The sequence below is a fragment of the Schistocerca gregaria genome, chromosome X (assembly GCF_023897955.1).
Source record: "Schistocerca gregaria isolate iqSchGreg1 chromosome X, iqSchGreg1.2, whole genome shotgun sequence".
NCBI classification, from domain to species: domain Eukaryota; kingdom Metazoa; phylum Arthropoda; class Insecta; order Orthoptera; family Acrididae; genus Schistocerca; species Schistocerca gregaria.
Genome location: NC_064931.1, coordinates 138,123,976 through 138,144,564, shown reverse-complemented (window position 1 = coordinate 138,144,564; position 20,589 = coordinate 138,123,976). Strand labels below are relative to the sequence as shown.

The window sequence follows — 20,589 nt, the reverse complement described above, 5'->3', positions numbered from 1 at the left end:
TCAATAATATCTACGCGGAAGCGTTTAAAGGAGAGAATGTAATTCATCTGAGAAAGAAGTGGCTTCCAAAATACCGATTCGAGTTATTCTTGAGTGTTGCTCATCAGTGTGGGAGCCATGTTAGGTAGAATTATCAGAAGAGGAAACACGATCCATAGCGGAAATGTGCGACTTGTCACGTGTTCGTTTGGTGAGTGCGACGAGAGTGCTACGGAAAATGCTCTCCACACACAAAGCTGGCAGACACTACAAGAGAAGCAGTCTGCATCGAGGAGAGGTTTACTGATAACATTCCAAGAAGAGTCAGGCTACGTATCACTCCCATACGCATCTCACGAAATGACCATGACGGGACTGTCAGAGAAATTAAAGCTCATACGGACGCCTACCTTCCTCCGCATGCCGTAAGGCGGGTTGCCATGCATAGAGAGGCAGAAGGTATTCTTGATACTATGTACAGGATTAACTAGCTATCACCAGAAAGCACCAAATAATACAAGTGCCTGGGAGTAACAGTTCTTGGTATGATCCTATGGGGGTGGAGGTTAGCAATGGATGTGGAAAGTCTTGTTTCATCGTTAACGCACTGAAGTAGTTCACCTCGTGTAAGAGGCGACTCACAGTATGTCTATTCCAATTATCATGAAATAAGCTCCAACACGTAAGATTTTTATGGTGTTGGGTAGTCAGGAGAAATTAACGGGTGTAGGACGTCAAACGGGCCGACCTGGAGCAGGAGAGGCACCAGAGGACATTTTAAATCCAACTGTCCATACTTTTACAAATAAATTCATAAAACTTTGTCAGCATGACCAGGAAGGATTCAGGATTCACATTCATAACAGTGGAAGTTCAAACACACGACAGAATAAATTTTTTTTTTGCTTGTGAAATTTCACAATTTTTTCACTTACTATTGGCTGCATTTGTTGCTACAGGTACACTTTTCTTCATAAGTAAGAGAGATTGTTCGATGTATTTTGTACAGCATACAAACCATACTTACAGGTGTATGAAACTCTAGAATTTTCCAAATCTATTAAAAACTGTGGTAAAAATTGAGGTAATTAGCTATAAGAGTTGAGTTTTTTTCTAAACATGAAGTTTAAATGCAACAGCTCATTCATTTTATCATAAATTGAATTCTAGAGTTTCATATACCTGTAAGTATGGTTTGTGTGCTGTGCAAAATTCAACGAAGAATCGTCGATTTAAAGAGGTACCCAATTAATAAATTGTTCTAATGCACCCGGCCACTCCCGCCGGAGGTTCGAGTCCTCCCTCGGGCATGGGTGTGTGTGTTGTTCTTAGCACAAGTTAGTTTAACTTAGTTTAAGTAGTGTGTAAGTCTAGGAACCGATGGCCTATGCAGTTTGGTCGCTTAGGAATTCACACATTTCCAATGCAACCAGGTGTCACGAGTTTCCTGAAACATATATCCGCTGGAGTGTAACCATGTATGGAAGTGAAACATGGACGATAACTAGTTTGGACAAGAAGAGAATAGAAGCTTTCGGAATGTGGTGTTACAGAAGAATGCTGAAGATTAAATGGGTAGATCATATAACTGGTTATGAGGTATTGAATAGGACTGGGGAGAAGAGGAATTTGTGGCACAACTTGACTAGAAGAAGACATGTTCTGAGGCATCAAGAGATCACCAATTTAGTATTGGAGGGCAGCGTGGAGGGTAAAAATCTTAGAGGGAGCCCAAGAGATGAATACACTAAACAGATTCAGAAGGATGTAGGTTGCAGTACGTGCTGGGAGATGAAGTAGCTTTCACAGGATAGAGTATCATGGAGAGCTGCATCAAACCAGTCTCAGGACTGAAGACCACAACAACAACAACATATCCGCTGCTGAAAATTGCCTGAAGAAAATTTTAGTGGTTCGTCAAAGCGAGCTCTATCGTGCGGAGACGACACAGATAAATACTCTAAATTGCTTGCGTTCCTACGAGAGTAGTGGCGTCACCAGTGCAGACAGGGACACAATCTCTAACAGCATGACGCAATTACACATTGGACGACTAATCACAACTCTTCCACGCGCTATAAATGGTCACGAAAACAGCAGCCACGACAGTCAGTTGTCTCTAACGAAGGAGATGGAGGATTTCGTCGAAAGTCAGAAATTTTACCAGATTTGTGGCTGCAAGTCAACCGAGAGTGTTTTATGCCTATTACCTGTGGGTGTTGTTCGATAAAAAGTCTTATAACGTAACCACAGATGTGGAAAAAGTAGCTGTAGCTAATACTACCTGAAACGTCATGAATATACAGCACGAACAGAAGCTGTTTTTAGCAATATATATTATTCGTTTCGGGAGTTGCTTCGGGGTCTGCTGATGAACGACTCTGAGGATAACTTACAACGCTTTTCCAGGCAAGAAAACGAAAAGCGAGCGGTGTAAGTCCGAGCAAAGGACTGTGACCCCAACTACACGCGGTTTGCCGTCGTCGCTGCGGGCTGAATACGGCTAGCTTCACGTAGCTGATGGCAGAGCGCGCCGCTGCAGGCATTGCGCAACTGGATGCACTTTGAGGTCGCGGCTGAGAACGGCTGCCACCAGCGTGTAACGGTGAACGCGTCTACGAGTACTACTTCTGGCAGCATTTTTCTTACGCAGCGGTAATTACTCTCCTCACAAATAGAGCAAGCAATCAGATGCGGGGTTTCGCAAGCGGCGTGTTCGAACCCGGGACTGTGGGCTAGAGCGCTGCGCTAGCCTAGCGCCGGGACCTTGAAGTACCGCTTCCTGCCCGCCTGCTCGTCACAATAAAAATCCAAAGGTCATAGTGCAACTCTATAAAACGCGGACACAAGCCAATGCTGCGCTGTCGCTCTCAGACCGCCTTTTCCACAGCCGACAAACTTGTTTCGCTAATGAATGCCTCTGTTACCTTTCTTCGAATCGTGCTCTACTGGATGCTTATCATATAATATTCTGGGTGATAAAAGTGTTGAACCTATACTTAAATGAATTGCCACTACAAACGCGAATCTAATTCTAGACCCATGGTAAGTAAGTGAGAAACACAATTGTTACACTACTTCGAGCCATTTCATCGTGTCATAAATCCACTTTCGAGATCTGTAACACATGATTGTGAGACAGAGCTCGACTCAGAGATGGTCAGTTGAATCCTAGTAGTAGAAGAAAATTCTAGCATCGGTGTATGGCTAGCATGACGAGGAGTGGTGGTGTCGTGAATTTCCTAGACACGAGACTTTGTACCAATGACATGGGCTAAACCTGATACGTTCCGGTAGTTTCTCAAAAAGCGAAGGAATGTCAAATAGTTGATAGTGATTCTCACGTCCGTCAGATGTAGGACGATGTCCATAAGCTACGGAAAGAACACGATGGTATTCGATTACAAGATTACTGGGAACTTTAGTGGTCTTTTGAGAATTTTCATATTGCCAAATGAAAGCCTGTGACATTGTAAATGTTCAAATAATAATTTACTATGTCAAGGTCGTCTAATTACTACAAACATTCGCAATACCGGTTTCTGCAAATTACTGAGATTTTCAGAAGCGATGAAGTTTCGTCACGAAACTGTAGTTATAAGCATACTGAACATCATGCAAAAGATATAAAATGTCAATAAAATATACATCATGCCGTCACATGGTACAACATACTGCCAGTTTACTTTATTGACATTTTTTACGGAATTTACGTAATATTCTGTATGCTTGTACGTAACATAGCAGTTTGTTAATTTGCTGAAAACGGTAACGTATATATATATATATATATATATATATATATATATATATATATATATATATATATATATATATATATATGAAGTTTTTCACATACCTAGGGGTAACACACCATGTGAATACATGTGAAACTGAATGAACACGCGAGACTCGTCAGGAACTCAAATAGAAGACTTGTTGGAAGGGTTCTGGGAAAGTACGGTACATTTGTCAACGAACGGTATGCAAGACACTAGAGAGCACTGCTCTAGTGTTCGGAGTCCTCATGAAGTAGGCATACCTGGACACATTTATATATGCGACGATAGCATCGTAGCAGATCCATACAGGTAGTGGGTGGGCAACATATCTGGATGTTTGTACGGGGACTGAGCCGCCGTCCTCCCAAATACGAATCCAGTATGTTCCCAGTGCGCCACCTCGCACCTTTCAATACTAAACATCACTGAGATGCTTCGGTAACTTAACTTTGTATTTTTGGAAAAGTACCGGCGTTCCTCTCGCAACACCCTGTTGGGTAAATTTAGACAACTACTATTTGAGGAAAACCGTACGATTCTGTTGCACATGTTGTCAATCTTGCGAGTGGCCTATCATAATAGAATACCGGGTGGTTATAATTAAACTATCACTGCTTGAGAGTACCTCCATGAAACCGAGTGATAGTAGGACAACGAGACGTTGTGGAAACATTTGTAAGAGAAGTAACGAATAAACCAATGAAAGAAACTCATTTTAATTTCCAGGCAAGAGGGTAACACATGTTAATTGCGTGTCATGTTTAAGTTCCAGGTTACAAACATTGTTCAACGTGAAGACCATCGGCATCTACGACAGCCTGGAACCGCACTAGAGATAACATTTCACAATTCTTCGCTTGAGGTAACATTAACTGGAGATTTTAATTTAAAGTCTTAGGGGATACCCCGTGCACATTCATATTTAAATCACTTGTCATTTCATGTAATCTAGCTCTGTCACGTACAAGTTACAATAAGGGCTATGGAAACCAGCAGTTCTGCTATTGACGATATTTTTATAGACACACAGAGATTACAAAGTCATTGTGTAAATTAAAAGACTAATAAATAAAATGAAATTATGGTCTTTAATATATATTTGCGAAATAATACTGAAAAAGTGTCCATGACACACATGGCGTCCATCTTGTACCACAGCTTTTCCTTGAAAATCGTTCAAAAGCAAGTTTAATAAATTTCAGTTCCCGTTTTTATGTATTTTTTACAACATACAGAGTTCAACTGCTACTGCTACTAAACATAACTATTCATTTTCGGTATCGGAAATTCACGACAGTGCGGCGTTCGAAATACCGGTTGAAGTTGCTTTGTAAATGGGTTGTGTGTAGAGGGGCAAGTGAGCGATCGATTGCAGACGATAACGCCATAACTGAAACTCAGCGAATAAGATAATACCACTGAAGAAGCACTAGTCAAGTACACTGGTATACCTTTCCAGTTGCATTGACGTGTGAAAGAACGAAAAATTGAGTCATCTAAGTTTATATCTGTACTAGGCTATCCATCTTACGGCATGCGGTGGACGGTACCTCTAGCAGCAATAACATTTCCATCCTTCTCTAGTCCATTCGTGAATGATGCCTGGGAAGAAAGACTATCGATAAACTTCCGTAATAGCTATAATTCCTCTGATTTTCTTCCCCCTGGTGATTTCACGAGACATATGTACGGGGAAGTAATATGGTGCCTAAATCTTCTTCGAACGTACGGTCTTGGAAACTGAACAGCGACCTTCTCTGTGATACACAACGCATCTCTTGCAGCTCCTGCCACTGGAGTTTGTTGTGCAGCTCCATTGCGTTCTCATGCGTACTAAACGATCACGCGACGAAAAGTGCAGCTCTACGTTGGATCTTCTCTATCTCTCCCGGTCGAACAAGTATATTTTGAGCCGCTTCTTTCGTGGATGAATTACAGTTCCTTAAGATTAGAGTTGTAGAACTACCATAGGCTACCGTGGAAGGGTGGACTACGGCATTTTTCCTTGTAGATTTGGTCAGTTAAGGTCGTACCCGCATTACCTGTATGTTAGTTGTGATGCATACGTACGGGGCATTACCTTACAACGATCGCTTTCTTTACGTGTGCAGTTAGTGTCTTGCCGAATTCGCCAAGAAACGGGAAGCGGTTAACCGTCTACAAACGTAGTGACGATATACAAACGGGCACGAAGCCTACGGAAAAGTTTTGTTCTACATAGTTATCCTACCGACTGTTACTTGAATATGACTAGTATTTATATCAAAATTGGACTTGTCAATGTTTCATTAAGATTTTATTCAAAAATTGTTGATTAGTAACGTGAAACAGACGGATGTTGCAATAAAAATAAAGAATAGAATACAGATATATCATATAGCGCTAGAAAATGTAATTTCCTCAACAGAAAGGTAGAATAAAAAAACGCAAATCAAACAGACAGCAAACACCGCTTTAATAAAACGCCGAACTTGTATAAAACATGTTTCTGTTATTCATAAACAACTTTCGCATTTATCAACAATAACATGAAGCTCTTGGGTTTGATAATGAAGACGAACTTTCTATTTTTTATGTTTGTGCATGTAAACTGTACTTGCATCAAAAGGAATTGATTTGGTTATATAAAAGTGTAGAAGTTATGCGATCAACTAATTTTTATTATTAATAACATGTAGTTTATGTTCTGTAAGGGTATAAAATACACTGAAAGATGTGCGGTTCTAGCCGGCCGCTGGTGGCCGAGCGGTTCTAGGCGCTTCAGTCTGGAACCGTGCGACCGCTACGGTCGCAGGTTCGAATCCTGCCTCGGGCTTGGATGTGTGTGATGTCCTTAGGTTAGTTGGGTCTAAGTAGTTCTAAGTTCTGGGGGACTGATGACCTGAGATGTTAAGTCCCATAGTGCTCAGAGCCGTGTGCGGTTACAATTATGTGGAAAACAAACAAGCAAACAAACAAAAAAAAAAAACAAAGAGAAGTCGTCGGCTGTGAAGTTTCACCTTTAAACATTTATTTATGTTTCTTTCCCTACCAATGCTACCAAAGCTGCCGGTAATCCTACCATTTACTACGTCACTGATGTAGTTTATCAAAACTACGAACCGCACTTTTGGTAGAGCGCGACTCTACACATTATTAAGGTTTTATTTTTGACGACCACTCTATCACTTTAGTGGGTTGGGTAGTATGGGGCACACCTACTTACAAGGGAATCTCCCCATCGCACCCCCCTCAGATTTAGTTATAAGTTGGCACAGTGGATAGGCCTTGAAAAACTGAACACAGATCAATAGAGAAAACAGGAAGAAGTTGTGTGGAACTATGAAAAAAATAAGCAAAATATTCAAACTGAGCTAGTCCATAGGCAAGATAAGCAACATTAAGGCTAGTGTGAGCTCAGGAGCGCCGTGGTCCAAGTTAGAGTGAGCAGCTGCGGAACGAGAGGTCCTTGGTTCAAGACTTCCCTCGCGTGAAAAATTTTCTTTCTTTATTTTCGCAAAGTTATTATCTGTCCTTTCGTTCATTAACGTCTCTGTTCACTGTAATAAGTTTAGTGTCTGTTTTTTGCGACCGCACCGCAAAACGGTGCGATTAGTAGACGGAAGAACGAGCCTCTCCAATGGGAACCGAAAGCATTTGATCGCAAGGTCGTAGGTCAACCTATTCAACAGGAAAACACGTCTGATACATTCTATACGACACTGGTGACGGCATGTGCGTCACATGACAGGAATACGTTGTCGACCCACCTAACTTGTACACTTGGCGAATGGGTAAAAAGGTTCTTTTACCTTGCCCGATTTTGATTTTCTTCTGGATGTGATAATCACTGCCAAAAAAGTGATGAAAATATAAGGGTTTGTCACATAGAATGCAACAAATGAATGCAACAGTTTCACAGTCGGACAGTTTTCCTTGTGCTCTGTCAAAACATATGTTTTTAAGGTTTTCAAATTTTTCCGTGTGTAGACCGTCAAATCCTGCATATGTCCAAGCAAATCTGAACATGTCCTGGAATTTTGGAGAGCGAAGTTGATTATGTGTGAGTGCCTGAACTTTGATAATTGACACACGATCGCATAAACAATACTGCTCTGTGTACCAATGCAGCTTCACAAAATAATTGTCTGAAAATAAAAAATTAAACTTTTCACTCGAGGGAAAACTTGAACCAAGGATCTCTCGATCCGCAACTGCTCACGCTAACCACGGGACCACGACGCTCCTAAACTCACTTTCTCCTTGATGTTGTCTATCTTGCGCATGGAATACTCAGTTTGTATATTTTGCTTATTTTTTTCATGGTTCCAAACAACTTCTTCCTGTTTTCTCGAGTGATCTGTGTTCAGTTTTTCAAGGTCTATCCACTGTGCCACTGTCCACTGCTTAATCTGAGGGGGGTGCGATGGGGAGGTTCCCTTGTTAGAAGACCCGCCTAGTTCCTGAAATCTCGTTGTCCCAGGGCCGGCGAATTCAATAAAACGACGTCCGGTGCTGCCGGGAATAATCATCGAACATTTTGTCTGTAATAGAAGTTGTTCCCCATGACACGATACATCGTCACCCCGAGACGTTTGTCGCAAAGGATTTGAAACACCTTGTAAACAGAATCGTGTTGCCGATGTACGGCAAGAAGGGCAGAGTGAAGGACCGAGAGCGACGAGATGATTCCGAAAGACAGAGCCTGTGCGTGCGGAGCTATTTCGCACCCTGGTGGGCGAAGTTTAACGAGGCCAAGAGCGAGAGAGTTGGGCGGGCAGCCCGAAGTTAGGCCCTCGGGCCGGAGTTGGCGCGCCGGTACCACCTGTTGATTCCGGGGCCTTCGTCGTTCCAGCCGCTTCCCTTCAATAAAGTGTTCCGCTGCCGGGGTCAGCGTGATGCCTGCGCTCGCTGCTCCACAACTAACACTTCCCGATTACGATTCACCTACAGCTTCAGCCAGGGTCACACACACGGGTATCTGCTGATTCGAATGTACAGGGTGTTACAAAAAGGTACGGCCAAACTTTCAGGAAACATTCCTCCCACACAAAGAAAGAAAATGTTATGTGGACATGTGTCCGGAAACGCTTACTTTCCATGTTAGAGCTCATTTTATTACTTCTCTTCAAATCACATTAATCATGGAATGGAAACACACAGCAACAGAACGTACCAGCGTGACTTCAAACACTTTATTACAGGAAATGTTCAAAATGACCTCCGTTAGCGAGGATACATGCATCCACCCTCCCTCGCATGGAATCCCTGTTGCGCTTATGCAGCCCTGGAGAATGGCGTATTGTATCACAGCCGTCCACAATACGAGCACGAAGAGTCTCTACGTTTGGTATCGGGGTTGCGTAGACAAGAGCTTTCAAATGCCCCCATAAATGAAAGTCAAGAGGGTTGAGGTCTGGAGAGCGTGGAGGCCATGGAATTGGTCTGCCTCGACCAATCCATCGGTCACCGAATCTGTTGTTGAGAAGCGTACGAACACTTCGACTGAAATGTGCAGGAGCTCCATCGTGCATGAACCACATGTTGTGTCGTACTTGTAAAGGCACATTTTCTAGCAGCACAGGCAGAGCACCCTTATGAAATCGTGATAACGTGCTCCATTGAGCGTAGGTGAAAGAACATGGGGCCCAATCAAGACATCACCAACAATGCCTGCCCAAAAGTTCACAGAAAATCTGTGTTGATGACGTGATTGCACAATTGCGTGCGGATTCCGGTCAGACCACACATGTTGATTGTGAAAATTTACAATTTGATCACGTTGGAATGAAGCCTCATCCGTAAAGAGAACATTCGCACTGAAATGAGGATTGACGCATTGTTGGCTGAACCATTCGCAGAAGTGTACCCGTGGAGGCCAATCAGCTGCTGATAGTGCCTGCACACGCTGTACATGGTACGGAAACAACTGGTTCTCCCGTAGCACTCTCCATACAGTGACGTGGTCAACGTTACCTTGTACAGCAGCAACGTCTCTGACGCTGACATTAGGGTTATCGTCAACTGCACGAAGAATTGCCTCGTCCATTGCAAGTGTCCTCGTCGTTCTAGGTCTTCCCCAGTCGCGAGTCATAGGCTGGAATCTTCCGTGCTCCCTAAGACGCCGATCAATTGCTTCGAACGTCTTTCTGTCGGGACACCATCGTTCTGGAAATCTGTCTCGATACCAACGTACCGCGCCACAGCTATTGCCCAGTTCTAATCCATACATCAAATGGGCATCTGCCAACTCTGCATTTGTAAACATTGCACTGACTGCAAAACCACGTTCGTGATGAACCCTATCCTGTTGATGCTACGTACTGATGTGCTTGATGCTAATACTGTAGAGCAATGGGTAGCATGTCAACACAAGCACCGAAGTCAACATTACCTTCCTTCAATTGGGCCAACTGGCGGCGAATCGAGGAAGTACAGTACGTACTGCCGAAACTAAAATGAGCTCTAACATGGAAATTAAGCGTTTCCGGACACATGTCCACATAACATCTTTTCTTTATTTGTGTGTGAGGAATGTTTCCTGAAAGTTGGCCGTACCATTTGGAACACCCTGTAGTGTTTCGTTTCCACACAGCCAGCAGTGCGCTAATGAGGCAGTATTATACAGTGCGATTCAGAACGCGTAAATGGAAGAATCTTAAAAAGGAGTCAATATACAACTCTGGAATAGAAACTAAGGGTATTGGAAGGAATCGTGAATCACTGAAAACTACAGTGGAAAGTAGTGCAAGGTCTTCAAAAAATGGTTCAAATGGCTCTGAGCACTATGGGACTTAACATCTGTGGTCATCAGTCCCCTAGAACTTAGAACTACTTAAACCTAACTAACCTAAGGACAACACACACATCCATGCCCGAGGCAGGATTCGAACCTGCGACCGTAGCAGTCACGCGGTTCCGGACTGAGCGCCTTAACCGCGAGACCACCGCGGCCGGCAAGGTCTTCATCGGACACGTTTTTTCAGAACTGGTAGAGGGCATACGTGCATCGTCAGGTGTGAATACAACTAGACGGAGCACCTGCACACTTTTCTGTGAAAGTACGTGATGCATCCAACGCCGCATATCAGCAGGCGTTGAATCGAAAAAAGGGAGCTCCATTGTGTGGTCACCTGGCTTCCCTGATCTGACTCTCTGACTCCTCTTTTTTCCGGCCGCTGTGGCCGAGCAGTTCTAGGCACTTCAGTCTGGAACCGCGCGACCGCAATGGTCGCAGATTCGAATCCTGCCTCGGGCATGGATGTGTGTGATGTCCTTAGGTTAGTTAGGTTTAAGTAGTTATAAGTTCTAGGGGACTGATGACCACAGATAGTGCTCAGAGCCATTTGAACCATCTTTTTCCCTCTTGGTTTATATTGCAGGTGGCACACCAAAAGGATCGTGTACGTCACACCAGCTCCCGACGAAGAAACATTTCTCGCCAGGATACAACGATGACTGGTGTACTTGAGTGGCCAAGATTCTTCTACGAGCATGTTATGCCTGTACGGAATGCGGCAGTCGCCACTTCGAACACCTTCCGTAACGTACAACTCTGTTGCGTAAGCAGCACACTGTCTTTGACGAGCTTAGGGCGCACGTGCATTGATTGTCATTGTTGTTACTGACATTCCAAAGCTTTCACTGGTTAAAGATTACTTCCAACACCGCAAGTTCCTAGTTCAGATTTGTTGTATTTCGACTACTCTTCCAGCTCCTTCAATTTGTGCGTATCTTTCGAATCACCCTTTATATTTGTACCGACTAGCTAAGTGTCCGGCGTTGCCAGGGTATGTATTTATTCCAGTCTTGCCGGCCGTAGTGGCCGTGCGGTTCTAGGCGATACAGTCTGGAGCCGAGCGACCGCTCCGGTCGCAGGTTCGAATCCTGCCTCGGGCATAGATGTGTGTGATGTCCTTAGGTTAATTAAGTTTAATTAGTTCTAAGTTCTAGGCGACTGATGACCTCAGAATTTAAGTCGCATAGTGCTCAGAGCCAGCCATATTCCAGTCTTCTCTTAGACCGTCTCGTCCTTCCCCCTCACTGTGTGTCCATCTTCTCGTCCTCCATTCTCTTTCCATCTTATCACTCTCTTCCCAATAGGGGACTGGTGGTTCTTACCCCTACGCTATTTCTTTCCAGATCCTAATTAATAAACTAAACTTCGTCGGAACAGGCTTTGAAGATCCAACGGTACTGACCGACCGGCATTCCATCCTCATCCCACAGGCGACACTGGATGCGGATATAGTGGTACATGTGTTGTTAGTTTTCGTGACCGGAGTCGCTACTCCCCCATCAAGCAGCGCTTCAATTTGCCTCACAATGACTGAGTGCACCCCGCTTGCCAGCAGCGCTCGGCAGACCGGACGGTCACCCATCCTAGTGCTAGCCAAGCCCGACAGCGCTTAACATCGGTGAACTGTCGAAAACCACCGTTACTACTGCGGCAGATTCTAATACGTGTACCAAATTTGACAGAAATCGTTACAAGAGTTTAAGATGAACTTTTTACCAGTGGCTTTGTTCGCCCAACCACATGTGAAATATTTTTACACGTATTTAACAAATTTCACGCGTATGTGTACACATATTTCACCAGTATGCCTAGCGAATTTCGCCGAGCAGTTTCATTTACACGCAGCTTAACGTTTATGACGTTGTATCTCCTGACCTATGCGCTGTACAATTATATTATTTTTCCGGCATATCCGGTGGTATTTATGTCTACTGTCTGCGAAATATGTTACGAATAGAGTTACAAGTAAAGACACAATAACTTAAAACGTCATGATCGACGTGGCAGTTTCTCATGCATCTCATTGTTTACCACGTCATATCTCCTGAAATATGAGCCGTACAATGATATATTTTTGCAGTTACACTCAGCTGCATATGTGGACACTTTCTGTGAAATGTGAATTAGTAGCAAAGAAATTAAAACGTCACGAAAGACGCGACAGTTTTCTCTCGCATCTCAGTATTGGACGTCATATCTGTTGAACTAAGCGTCGTGCAATGATGTGATTCTTCTGGTACAGACAGCGATTATGTGAATACTGACTGCAAAATCAGTTAGCAGTAAGGAAATAATAAATTAAAAAGTCATGCTTCATGTGGCAATTTTAATGTATGAAGAGCGAAAAAGTATTAAGCGAAAAACGTTTTTTTCTTTCACGATTTTGTAGGAATCGTCAGGGAGAAAAAGTTTCGTAAGTGTTTGAAATTCTGTGTAAAGTTTGCTGCAAGCCTCTCAGTTCTCTCATTCTCAAGCACTGGATGACTGAGTCTGGATATTCTTGCGTCATGGGCAACACTGCTTTTTCACTCCCACCCCCATCCTTTTGAGCCCGCAGCTCGTGGTCGTGCGGTAGCGTTGTCGCTTCCCGCGCCCGGGTTCCCGGGTTCGATTCCCGGCGGGGTCAGGGATTTTCTCTGCCTCGTGATGACTGGGTGTTGTGTGATGTCCTTTAGGTTAGTTAGGTTTAAGTAGTTCTAAGTTCTAGGGGACTGATGACCATAGATGTTAAGTCTCATAGTGCTCAGAGCCATTTGAACCATGCTTTTGATAGATGGGTGGGTCTTACCCTCGCAGCGATATTTCCAGACAGTAAACGATATGTGAACTACGCTCGGTCGAAAACGGTCCAGTGGTTTAGGAAGGAAAAGATGTGGAACATACATATGTACATAAGTGCATTCCGAACATTTTAATCGCTTGTATGGGTTTTCAGCCAACGCGAGTAAGGGGCATTACAGAGGGCCAGCATAGCGCACATTTGGTGATACATGGCTCTTCGGTGAGCGTCAGTGAGATTTTTACTGAATGGTCCCATCTTGGGACAGGGCTTGAGAGTGACACCGTTAAGTTCAAACTGGATGGAGAAGACGCAGATAATGTCAGTCGTAGATCTCGTGAAAAATCGACCCTTACCAAGAAACTTAAGAGACACAAATATTTCGTTTTTCTGAGGGAGCATCGTGCCTGCAGGACCAGTTGGGTTGGCGACATCGGAGGAGTCGTTGCAGGAGACTATATGAATTTAACCAGCGTATAAATGCCAACGGTATTCAAGGTAGAAGAACACATCACTTCTGGACGGACGTCGTTAGCCTCAAGACGTGTCATACGACCATCTCCGAAGAAGGTGAGTCTGTGCTTCTGACGACGTGTGCATGCGTCATTGAGATAACTCGCCGCAAGAAACAACTTAGAAGTTTGATGGTAAACTTTCTGCGTGCAAAAAAACCGTTGTGTAATTATTCCTCTGATTTCTGCCCGTCTTTTTGTCATTGTAGCTTGTGCATTGAAGCTCACTGAAAATAAATGCAGTTTTTAACAGAGTTTTGCGTCCATAAATTATTTTGCTTGACCAAACCAAATAATAGGTTCTATGTTGCTATCCCCATCCATCTTGCAGCTCGGGGATCAAATCAACCACTTGTTGTTTAATCGTGACGTAGTGCCATGCCTGATAGAGAGGTCATGGCGGAATATATGTGGATCGTCGTCAACGAGATACATCAGTTCATCCATTAGTAGACCCAGAGGAAGCCACTACAACCGTGGCCGACACGTTGGTGTTGTCCATTAGGTGACAGTTATTTTACAACATAACGCAGCTCTACACCCAGAAGACTTTTATGTAAATTTATTCACTTGGATCAAGTGACAATATCAGCCACATCTACATTTGTCAGTCCAAACTAAATGGCTAAGAAAGAATATTAATGTAGTGTACGCAAGGTGACCTAACGACTACTTATGATCTCTCAAACTCAAAATCTATCTTGATACAAGGAATTTAATATTTGTCACGTCAGTATTTGTTGTTCAAATGGCTCTGAGCACTATGGGACTTAACTGCTGAGGTCATCAGTCCCCTCGAACTTAGAACTACGTAAACCTAACTAACCTAAGGACATCACACACATCCATGCCCGAGGCAGGATTCGAACCTGCGACCGCAGCGGTCGCACGGTTCCAGACTGTAGCGCCTAGAACCGCTCGGCCACTCCGGCCGGCGTATTTGTTGTACTGCACTGTCAATTTCTGGCCACTGCCTGTTAACTAAAGCAGAATTAATTGTTACGGCGGCTGGATGGAAATGCACACCGAAATCAGTTAACTGTATGGCGGGGTTGTAGTACGGCTGCCGAAATTAAGCATTCCAATGGTATGTGGACTCACCATAATCTGCCCCGTAGGGAACAGCAAAGTATTTTACCACACAAATAGCTTATTTGGCAGAAATGTCGATGTTTAGCCATATTATTTGGCCTGTGCAATTAAATGCAACACTAAAGTAACGTTTGAACATTAATATCACTGTTATAACACGAAGATTTAAGTTTACGACGTAAATGAAGTATAGAATCAAACGCGTCCGCTCTTAATCACAAAAACACTCACACCTGGTATTTATCGACTTATCTAGCATCTACCACGAATGGGAAACAATGGTTTGAGTAAAGCATACAAATGTTTATGGTCTAGAAACCAAATATGCAATAAAAATGAGGGGTTCTCATTTGAAAATACACACTTGACCATCCCACGCAGGAGGGGTGGTTAGGAGATGGCCTGTTGTATCCTTTCACTTTTCACCTAGAACATTTTTCTGGTACGATGCGTCGTATTGAAGATATTTAATCGTCTCAAGTTAAAAGAAACACCCTGTATACATGGTGGTCAGAAACCGTCTGAAAAGCTTGTAAGAGTATTGCAGGGTATGTTGTGCTGGGAAATAAAAGTTAAAAAAGAAAGAGACGTTGCACCATTTATGAAGTAATTAGCAATGAAGTTAGCCAATCAAGCTTTTCCGCGCGCAAATTCAAGCGGGCCGCCAGAGACGGTGTCGCCAAAAGTGTGCTTCGATTGTTTTCTAACACCGAACAAGACAGCGATAAAAAAAAAAAAAATGGGCATGGGACTGAAGTAAGGACCGTACCCGAGCCGAAGCCTCAATAGTATTGTGCACTATCATCTACGCTATGGGAACAACTACCACTAATTGTATCTGGCGAGCCGCTTGAATTTTCATTCACAACGTCCTGATTTGCTAACTTCAGTTCTAATTATCCATGAAACGGCGCAGCGTATCGAATTGTTTTCTTAAAAATTATTCCTTAGCACAACCTATACTGCAACACCGTTACAACTTTTCAGACTGTTTCTGACCACGCTGTGTATAAAACTATAAACTGAAATCGTTTGTTCACGTCCGTCCATATATACAGACTAGTCACAGGATCCGCTGTAGGGATTTTGATACGGTTTCGACTAATAGATACAATCACAATTCCTACTCTTAATGCATTGCAGAGTCTTCGAACAACGGGCAATGACTTACTTAACCATGAAGTATCGTAATTAATATAACCGATAACGAAAACATAACCATCTTTTCATCAGGCTGTAGTTCGAGAGTTACAATTTGAAAGAATCAAATATTTTTAACCTACAGTTTCCTTGCAATCTTTGAGAACAACTGCATAGCGAAAAAACATGTGCGGTTTCATTTTTTATGCTGCAAGTAAAACGCTTTCTGAAATACTGCTACAGCAGCTTCCGAAATCGCTTTGTTAACGAACAGTACATTTCTTTCAGCAGCGCAGTAGGTGACTCAACTTTCAGCTTTCTGCCTTCTTAGAATAAAACCTAGATGTGGACAGGGTTCCTTGGGTGGCGCGGCCAAGACCTCTGCCGTAAAGACACCACGACAAAGAATTTTGGCAATGAGTCTCAACAATGCTTCACAGTCACACTAAGCTTCACAAAATTCTCGTTTTTACTTTTATTTGTGCCACCTCAGCCAGACTCCGATACACATTGAATTATTCACACAAACGCACACCCATGATTCGTACACAATATTTACGTCGATTAAATATTGGGTGTCCCAGAAAAGTCAGCTCATAAGTACAAACCTTTTTTTTCCTTTTTCAGGTGTGACGACTTGGAGAATGGTTGAAAGTTGAGCAAAGAAAATTCATTCTGAAGTGTTGCTGGAAGACTGAGAAAGTAAGCGAAGTGTAAAGACAGTTCTGAATGAAGTTTCAACGAGTGCTCCAACGCGACTCACAATTTTTCGTCTGCGAGATGAGTTTGAAGAAGAAGGGACCGGTACAATGGCCACAAGAACCAGCCCAGAAGACCGTGACAATCCATCGGCCCACAAGAGAAAGAGAATTTATCGAAAGGTTTCAACAAACGCTTAGAAACCTCTAAGCAAGCGGCTCGTGAGACAGGAGTTCCAAAAACGAGCGTTAATCGCATTTTTAAGCATGTGCAATGGAAAAGTTTAATTCCTAGACTACTCCACACTCCAGATGAGGATGATCGCGTCTGGAGAACTGAATTTTGTGAGTGGTATCAAGCAAAATGCGCACAGGACAAACAATTCTTTTACAGTCGCCAAATTTGAGGCCTATTGATTTTCTTCTGTGGGAACATGTAAAGTACAATACGGCAGCTCAGCGTGTTCGGTCAGAGGGCTGCGTGCTCTCTGTAATAAAAAAAACTGAGTCAAGGATTCAACGATCAACTTGAAGAGATGTCTTGTCACGTCCGCCCAGACCACACGCAACGAACTATATCGAACAAAATGAAAAAAAAAAAAAAAATATGGTCAGTGCGACAGACTGCCCTGTGAGGGACCCGGGTTCGATTCCCGGCTGCGTCGGAAATTTTCTCCGCTCGTGGACGGGATACTGTTTTGTATTCATCAGCGTTCCGTCCTCATCTACATGCAAGTCACCGAAGTGGTGTCAATTAAAAAGACTTGCACCAGGCAACCGACGGGAAACCCTTGCCACACGAGATTTCATTTCGCTTCGCTAAAGAGTTGAAAGAAGCCATTGAAAACGAATGTGCCACAGTACTAACTGCAACGATTAGGAATGTGTTAGATTCCATCCGTCAACGTCACCAGCTGTGTCGAGATCACAATGGCCTAGAATGTTAACATATGTCGATAAATGATTGGGCTCCACATTTGTCCACATTATTTTGAAATTTTTCCTTGAAGTTTTCTTAATAAATTTTAGTGCTAAGTCATAAAAAAGCGTGTACATTTTTTTGGGACACCCTGTATATTACTTACATCACAATGTGCTCCCATCATTGCCGCGAGATGTCACTCCCACTTCAGTACGGAACGCTTACATCGCGTAAGTTATATATTCAGTTACTTAACATTGTTCTCCGAAATTTATTCGTAACTCCACGCAGTGGCCCGCAAACAATGTACGCTACGCCACACAAGTCGTCTGGCAGTGTATAACGCTGCCCGTGAAAAGCTAGTCGCTGTGCACCTAGATGTAATATCCGAGTCCTACGGAGCGAGCAGAAGCGGAAATGTGTGAGGCGCTAAACGCACGAAAGTGAGCGCTGAGAAAGTGTAGGCGGCAGACGCGTCTGGCTGGGCAGCTGATGTCTTGCCGACGGAGAGTAGAAGGCGCGCGGTGACGCAACTAGTTCCGCGGAATAGTGTCCGCCTAACGGTACACGCACGGGAGAGCGGCCGCTGCCAGCCTGAGCCAGCCGCCGCCGCCGCCCCCCAAGTAGGTCGCACGGTCATTGACTGAGTGCCGCCCCGCCAGGCAGCCGTTTACGCGAGACCCGTGCGCCTTTTGTCAGCTGCGCACTGCCGACTCTCTAGCCGCCAGCGTCTCTCCGCCCGGCCATCCTACCTGCGCTTGCAACGGGCAAAAAAAAAATCTCAACTTCTCACCACAGTCACACTAAACAGTATTTTCGATTGCATCGTTGGCCATCAAAACTGCAACGCCTTGAAATCCGCTCGCAGGAAATGTGAAACTGGCATGAAACATACACTACTGGCCATTAAAATTACTACACCACGAAGATGATGTGCTACAGACGCGAAATTTAAACGACAGAAAAAGATGCTGTGATATGCAAATGATTAGCTTTTCAGTGCATTCACACAAGGTTAGCACCGGTGGCGACACCTACAACGTGCTGACATGAGGAAAGTTTCCAACCGATTTCTCATACACAAACAGCAGTTGACCAGCGTGAAATGTTGTTATAATGCCTCGTGTAAGGAGGAGAAATGCGTACCATCATGTTTCAGGCTTTGATAAAGGTCGGATTGTAGCCTATCACGATTGCGGTTTATCGTATCGCGGCATTGCTGCTCGCGTTGGTCGAGATCCAATGACTGTTAGCAAAATATGGAATCGGTCTGTTCAGGAGGGTAATACGGAACGCCATGCTGGATCCCGACGGCCTCGTATCATTAGAGTGGAGACGACAGGCATCTTATCCGCATGGCTGTAACGGATCGTGCAGCCACGTCTCGATCCCTGAGTCAACATATGGGGACGTTTGCAAGACGACAACCATCTGAACGAACAGTTCGACGACGTTTTCAGCAGCATGGACTATCAGCTCGGAGACCATGGCTGCGGTTACGCTTGACGCTGCATCACAGACAGGAGAGCCTGCGATGGTGTACTCAACGACGAATCTGGCTGCACGAATGGCAAAACGTCATTTTTTCGGATGAATCCAGGTTCTGTTTACAGTATCATGACGGTCGCATCCGTGTTTGGCGACATCGCGGTGAACGCACACTGGTGCGTGTATTCGTCATCGCCATACTGGCGTATCACCCGGCGTGATGGTATGGGGTGCTATTGGTTACACGTCTCGGTCACCTCTTGTTAGCATTGACAGCACTTTGAACAGTGGACATTACATTTCAGATGTGTTACGACCCGTGGCTCTACCCTTCATTCGATCCCTGCGAAACCCTACATTTCAGCAGGATAATGCACGACCGCATGTTGCAGGTCCTGTACTGGCCTTTCTGGATACAGAAAATGTTCGACTGCTGCCCTGGCCAGCACATTGACTAGACTTTTCAGTTGGTGAGGAATCTGGAGAATGGTGGCCGAGCAACTGACTCGTCACAATACGCCAGTCACTACTCTTGATGTACTATGGTATCGTGTTGAAACTGCATGGGCAGCTGTATCTGTACACGCCATCCAAGCTCTGTTTGACTCAATGCCCAGGCGTAGCAAGGCCGTTATTGCGGCCAGGGGTGGTTGTTCTGGGTACTGATTTCTCAGGATCTATGGACCCAAATTGTGTGAACGTGTTATCACATGTCAGTTCTAGGATAATATATTTGTCCAATGAATACCCGTTTATCATCTGCATTTCTTCTAGGTGTAGCAATTTTAATGGCCAGTTGTGTACATTATCGCTGAAAAGTTTTCAAACTTCCTGAAAGTAAGGTAACAATAGCTAATTATCAGATTCGAATACGAATTAGCTATATTGTTTCCCCAGTGTCATGCCCAATACAACGTTTAAAAGTAGCATTCCACGTTTTTAAAAATGAAATCGTTCGAAACATTCCGTTGTTATGCTGCTCAGGTTCCAAGCATTACATGCCGCTAATTTTGTATTGTGGTGGAATCATACTGGGTGATCAAAAAGTCAGTATAAGTTTGAAAACTGAATAAATCACGGAATAATGTAGATAGAGAGGTACACATTGACACACTTGCTTGGATTGACATGGGGTTTTATTAGAACCAAAAAATACAAACGTTCAAAAAATGTCCGACAGATGGCGCTTCATCTGATCAAAATAGCAATAATTAGCACAACAAAGTAAGACAAGGCAAAGATGATGTTCTTTACAGGAAATGCTCAATATGTCCACCATCATTCCTCAACAATAGCTGTAGTCGAGGAATAATGCTCTGTAAAGCATTTATGGAGTTATGGTGAGGCATTGGCGTCGGATGTTGTATTTCAGCATCCCTAGAGATGTCGGTCGATCACGATACACTTGCGACTTCAGGT

At 43.8% G+C, this 20,589-nt stretch overlaps 1 protein-coding gene across 2 annotated transcripts in view; it reads right to left on the bottom strand.

Moving 5' to 3' along the window:
* LOC126297737 (hormone receptor 4-like) overlaps positions 1–20,589 on the bottom strand; it is a 279,280-nt gene that overhangs the window by 117,819 nt on the left and 140,872 nt on the right. The window lies entirely within an intron of this gene.